At 39.5% G+C, this 6,078-nt stretch overlaps 1 pseudogene; it reads right to left on the bottom strand.

Annotated features, from left to right (window-relative positions):
• Positions 1–645: 645 nt before the first annotated feature.
• LOC125166403 (short coiled-coil protein B-like) lies at positions 646–1,578 on the bottom strand (annotated as a pseudogene).
• Positions 1,579–6,078: the final 4,500 nt, after the last annotated feature.

Genomic DNA, 6,078 nt, shown 5'->3' on the forward strand with positions numbered 1-6,078 from the left:
CATATTTATAGGCTCTGTTTTCAGTTGATTAAAAAGAGACTAACAATCCTATCTTATTGCTATGATAAGCCCTAACTGTGATTATACCTTATTTTGGCTAATTTTCAACAATTCAAGCTCAGGTTACTCTCACAGATGATTAAATAGTAAAATTACTTTTACAAATGTGAAACCAATTTCTTCCTTAGGGGAGGGGAAATGGGAAGGAAGAAGCCAGTGGAGACGAGGCACAACATGGTAGACAAGGTACATAAAGCTGGGTATTCAGTGCATGATTTTGGTCACTTTTCACAACACAGTGGTTATTTTCTTGTATCTCTTACTATGCCTACAATAAAAGACAGTGCTAAACCTCTAAATCAAAGCAAATTTGATAAAACATTCACTTTCAAATTTTATACATACATGCATTTCTAATTATAAAGTCTCTACAATACATTTGCATGTTTTCATAGACTAACATATATCACACAAACTCATGGAAGTCTTCTGTTATGTTCTTAATTTTGCCTAGATCTGACATTATCTTCATAAATATTCAATTAGGCCACAAACAAAAGTACTATAACTTTTTGAGTCTATCCACATTTTAAAGAAAAAAACAGATCAGCGGCAATTCCATAAAACAGAAGGGATGTCAATCCTTCACATTCTTTTGCTTTTTGTGTCAGTCATTTGAAAAACACTATAAGCTGACATGAGGTTTTCTATATATTGTCCAAGAGCTTGGTTGTCTGATTTTAGCTTCCTATTTTCTTCCTTAACTGCATCTACTCTTGTGGAGAGATCTTCAAGTGTGTGCCAAAGTTACAACAGTTGACTACTAAGTCGTTGTTTTTTCCTCCAGTTCCACATGATGTTCAGCATCAACTGCGTCTGTGTTGGCATTCATTATCTCCAGTGACAAACTTGGGCACTGGGTACAAAACCCTGGATAAATGGTCACCCGTTGGAGGTCCTGGGAGTGGGAGGGATCTAATCATTGTTTTTCTGTGGTCAGGGTGTCCCTAATAAAGGGTACAACAGAGAGAAGGAAACATCCTCAGTGTTCCCCTTGGGTATTGGGAGCATAATACTCTCAAATTCTAAGACAACCACTTGCCAGGGTTAGGGTTAAGATAACTGGCTCTGCAAGATGCAAAGAGCAGACCCAGGTAGAAGTGGTAGCCAAACATCTTGCTGCTAACATAGGTTCAACCTCAGTCTATGGACTTCTGCCAACTGGTCAGGATTATCGAGGAGAATGGTGATGTCTACGATAGTGGCAGTGTGTGGTGAGGAGAGGTAATAAGTGTTCACACAGTCTAGACTGGCCTCCAAGACTTGCCTGTAGGTGTGCACAGTTTATTAGGTTCCTTGTGAGGCAGTGACAATAATGAACCACCTAACACCCATTTCCCCTTTCTTCCTCAGTATCTGAATTTTTGGAAGGCAACAAGGTCCCCAGCTGAAAAATTGCATTTCCCAATCTCCCTTGTGGATAGGAGTGGTTAACGAGATTTAAGCTGAAGTTACTGTGTCTGCCCTCTGCTCTTCCTTCTTGCAGCCAGGAACATGAACAGCAGCTGTAGCAGCCATTCTGCACCTGTGGGTAGATGCCATGAGCAGGAAGCAGTCAGGGTCACTGTTGACATCACAGAACTGGCATTTTAGCCATGGATTGTCAACCTTTGGACTACTTTTATGTGGGAGACAAAACAAACAGGCACACAAAGCCCTATATTGTTTAAGCCACTGATCTATAAGTTTTCTGTATAATCCTGATATTCACACTGCTGACATCACTTGGCTTATGAACTGATTGCCCAGTATGGATTTCTTGTTTGCTGTGCTCATGACCTCTTAGAGAGGCAAGACTCACCCTTCACTCTTACTATCTCTGCTCCCAGTTCCACAGGGTCATTGAGACTGCCTGAGACTATTCAATCTTTTAAGTTACCTGAAGACAAGCAACTGGGCTCACTAGCCACCTGCAACATCAACAAGATGGGTCTTCGAACTCTTTGCTCAGCCCACTCTGCCTGGGGAACTCTGGAAGATTCTTTCATGGACTCTTTAATTTGTACCCAGAGGAACTACTCAGCTGGGAACATGTTACTCCTGAGATTTTCTTCCTCAAAGACAGTTGCTTTTGAGATTTAACTGTATATGTGTAAATCTTCCAGTTTTCAGTTGACACAAGATTTCCTGGGTAGTCAATGCCAAGCTTATAAGGGAAAATCCCATGATGCTCTCAGAGAAGGAAGCATGTACAAGACAATGTATTATTTTAGGGGGAGGCACTTCAAGGTGTGGGACTTCAAGTCTTCCAATATGAAGGAGACTTTGCAGTCAACAGATCCAGAGATCATCACTAAGAAGATCTAGGCTAAGCTCTAACCAGCATTCCAGTGCCAATGAAACAATGTACATCTGTAGGTCTTTCCGGAATATTGTGCATAAACCAAATCTAGCTGAGGAAAGACCAAATAATCCACATGCAGTGATCAAAATGGTAGAAACATAGATCTGCAAAAGTGTGCTAACATGGCCTTTGAGAGTCAAAGAGAACTAGGTTCAAAGCCTCTTTTCCTCATTAGAAATGAGAGTGTATCTTGGCAGGGTTGTTGAGGATGAAATAAGCAGCTGTGAGTAAAGGGGACTGGCCATCAAAACACAGAATAGAGGCATGGGGGAGATAAGCTCTGGGGTGATCAGAATGGGCTTTGCCATCTAGAGGTGATGGTCTGAATCTAGCCTCCTTTACTTATTTCTCTGTGACCTTGGACAAAGCAGCTCACCTTTTAAAAAAAAATTTTTTTTTAATATTTATTTATTTTTGAGACAGAAAGAGACAGAGCATGAACGGGGGAGGGGCAGAGACAGAGGGAGACACAGAATCAGAAGCAGGCTCCAGGCTCTGAGCCATCAGCCCAGAGCCCGTCGCGGGGCTCGAACTCAGGGACCGCGAGATCGTGACCTGAGCTGAAGTCGGACGCTTAACCGACTGAGCTACCCAGGCGCCCAGCAGCTCACCTTTTTAAATCTCAATTCTCTGATCTGAAAAAATAGGGATAATAAACTATGTTATTGATTGGGTTCTTGCGAGAATTATGTGACATCAAGCATGTCATATAAGCACTTAGCAAAATTCCAAAAAACAGAACAATATTTCAATAAGTAATACTGCCATAGGCCAGATTCTTCCTCTTCCCTCTCCCCTCCTTCCTCCTCCTCCTCCCTCCCCTCCTCTCCCTCTTCCTTTCCCTCCTCTTCTTCTTTCTTCTACTACTTCCTCTTCTTCCTCTTCTTCCTCTTCTTCTCCACCACTTCTCCTCCTCCTTTCTCTCCCTTCTTCTCTTTCTTCTCCTCTTCCACAATAATAGGAAAGAGCAGATTATTTTCTCTTTTATACCAAAAATACATTAACATGCTCCTTGGACTAGGAAAAATTGTTTCCTATATATTTAGTCAATGTTTTCCAAGTTCTATTCATTGGAATGCTAGTTATGACAGAATCATTTACTGCTCACCAAATATCCATGTGCATCTCATATTTCCCAGTCCCTTACAGGGTCTATATGACCCCTGTCATACAGTGGGGCTATATGACCAGTTATGGCCCATGAGTAGTCAGCAGAAGTGATGTGTACCATTTGAGCTCAGAGCATAGAAGAGTGACCACTTCTTCATGTGCGTTCTTCCCCAGGCATGGCAAATCCTGGAGTTACACGTTTGAGATGGACACAAAGTATTGGAACTGCCATTAGTTTGAGTTCCTGAGTGGTTATTTGGACCCACACTGGCTGTGTTTAGCTACTGGATTTTGATATTGATTGTTACGACAGCATAACCTAGCATATCTTGACTAATAGAAATATTTGTAGCAGCTGCTGATATGAATTACACAGAAAAGTACTTCAAGGTCAGATAAGCTTAGAGAGTTGTAGGTTACAGAATAGGTTTATTCTGGACTTTGTGGGTCCTTTAAATGTTAATGTCCCTTGTGAAGCTCCAAGTTTTTCCACAATAATCTGACAAAAGATTATTTATTTATTTTTTAAATGTTTATTTCTTTTTGAGAGAGAGAGAGCACACGAGTGGTGGAGGGGGCAGAGAGAGAGGGAGACACAGAATCTGAAGCAGGCTCCAGGCTCTGAGCTGTCAGCACAGATTCCAATGTGGGGCTTGAACTCACGAACTGTGAGACCATGACCTAAGCCCAAGTCAGACGCTTAACCGACTGAGCCACCCAGGATCCCCAAGATTATTTTTTTAAATTATTTTAAAGGAAGCATGTTATACAGGTCTAATGTTCCATAAAATACACTTCAGAAAAGTGTGCTTGGTTAATTGACTGTTTCCTACTGAGACCCATCCTTATTTTTCTATTTCCATATGAATCCAAGCAATGTATTCCTGCAGTTCCCTACTTTTTTTATTCCAACATTTCTACATTCCATGGCTTCCCATCACTCTTAATTCTTTTTCTTCCCTCTGAATCCCAAATTGCTGAGCCCTGCTGGAAAATAAGAGGTGGTAACTGACTGAACCTCCAATGCTATTGCTATGCCCTGTTAAGCTCCTAGAATCTGTAACCTTTTATTTCATTTTCAGGCAATTCCCTGTAAACCCCCCACCACAGCTTTTCTTTTGTTCACTTTGCTAACACCTCAAACTTACCCTTATGCCCCCTCAGAAGAAGACCTCATTACCTACTTTATGGAAAAGACCAGAGTCATCCAATGTAAACTTTCAATGCATCTTCTCCTCTTCCTATTTTATGTAGATCATTACTGTTCTGTCTTATCTGAAAAGAAAAAAATTTGTTTTCTATTTTAGACATTCCCCAAAACCGAGCCAAGCTATTTTTTTCTATTCCTTGTGTCTGTTAAGCAGCTTTTAAGCTTTCAGCAAATGAACACAGTAACCACCAAGAAGTAACCAAGAGCTTCTTAAAGCCCCCCTCGTTTCCTCAAATTTAGTTTTTTTTACCCTGTGTGCTTTCCCCTTGGCCATCTCACATCCTCTTGTGACCTTGATGTAACTCTATGCAGATAAATTGTGAATCTAGGTTTTCTTCTTTCTTGTTCTTGAAGATGCAGATTTTTGTCTGCCAGCTGGGCACCTCCATATGAATGCCTCAGGTATCTCACCATTCAAATCAAACACATTACCTTTTCTCTCTTGTGTATTCCTCTTCTTCTGCTTTTTCTGGAGTTGGCCTCCCAGGAACTTAGTGCAAAGTATCACAGATATCTTTGCCTCTTCCTTTCTCTTAACTCCATCTGCTGTGTTGATAAAAGACCTCCTCTTTCCTTTTCTGTATCTGTTTCTTTAGTCCTCATTCCTCAGATATGGACCAAAAAAATAGTTCCGCAACTGGTATTTCCAACTCCAGTCCCCACTCATAAGCCCCCTCCTAATTGGTGCCAAAGAAAGACTTGATGGAATTCAACACCCATTTGTGATTCAAAAATAAACAAACAAGCAAACCAACAAGGAAACAAACTTCCTGGCAACCTAGAAATATAAAGACAACTACAGTGGTAAAGATTGTCTCAAACTGGCAGCCAGTACTATACTTATCAATAAACATTGGGACATTCTCATTAAGGCCATGAACAAGACAGAGATGTTTGCTATTATAATTAGGCAGCATTATAAAAAAAAAAAAAAAAAGGAGACATAACCATAATAAAGAATGAAGCAAAATTATCTTATGGTATTAATTGATTTTTTGAGCCAATGGATGAAAGAATGAATCTCATGGAAAAATATTTATATATACAAATATATAAATATATATTGTTGAGTGAAAAAGTAGTGGCTAAAAAAAGAATATAAAGAACATGATCCTAATTTTGTGGTGAAAATAAATGCATATTGATTGAGTGAATGGGGAAAAATTTCATGACTGAACAAATTTAGTTTGCAAAAATTTGTCCACTGTAATCTTAATTTTGTTATTTTTTTCCTAAAATAGATCTTCAGATATATAAATGAAATTTTATTTTGTTTTTGTGTTTGTTTCATGTGTTCTATAAAGAAATAGATTCTTTTGAAATAAGCAAAATGTTACATATATTTACATATATA

Source organism: Prionailurus viverrinus, chromosome B2 (genome assembly GCF_022837055.1).
Source record: "Prionailurus viverrinus isolate Anna chromosome B2, UM_Priviv_1.0, whole genome shotgun sequence".
NCBI classification, from domain to species: Eukaryota; Metazoa; Chordata; class Mammalia; order Carnivora; family Felidae; genus Prionailurus; species Prionailurus viverrinus.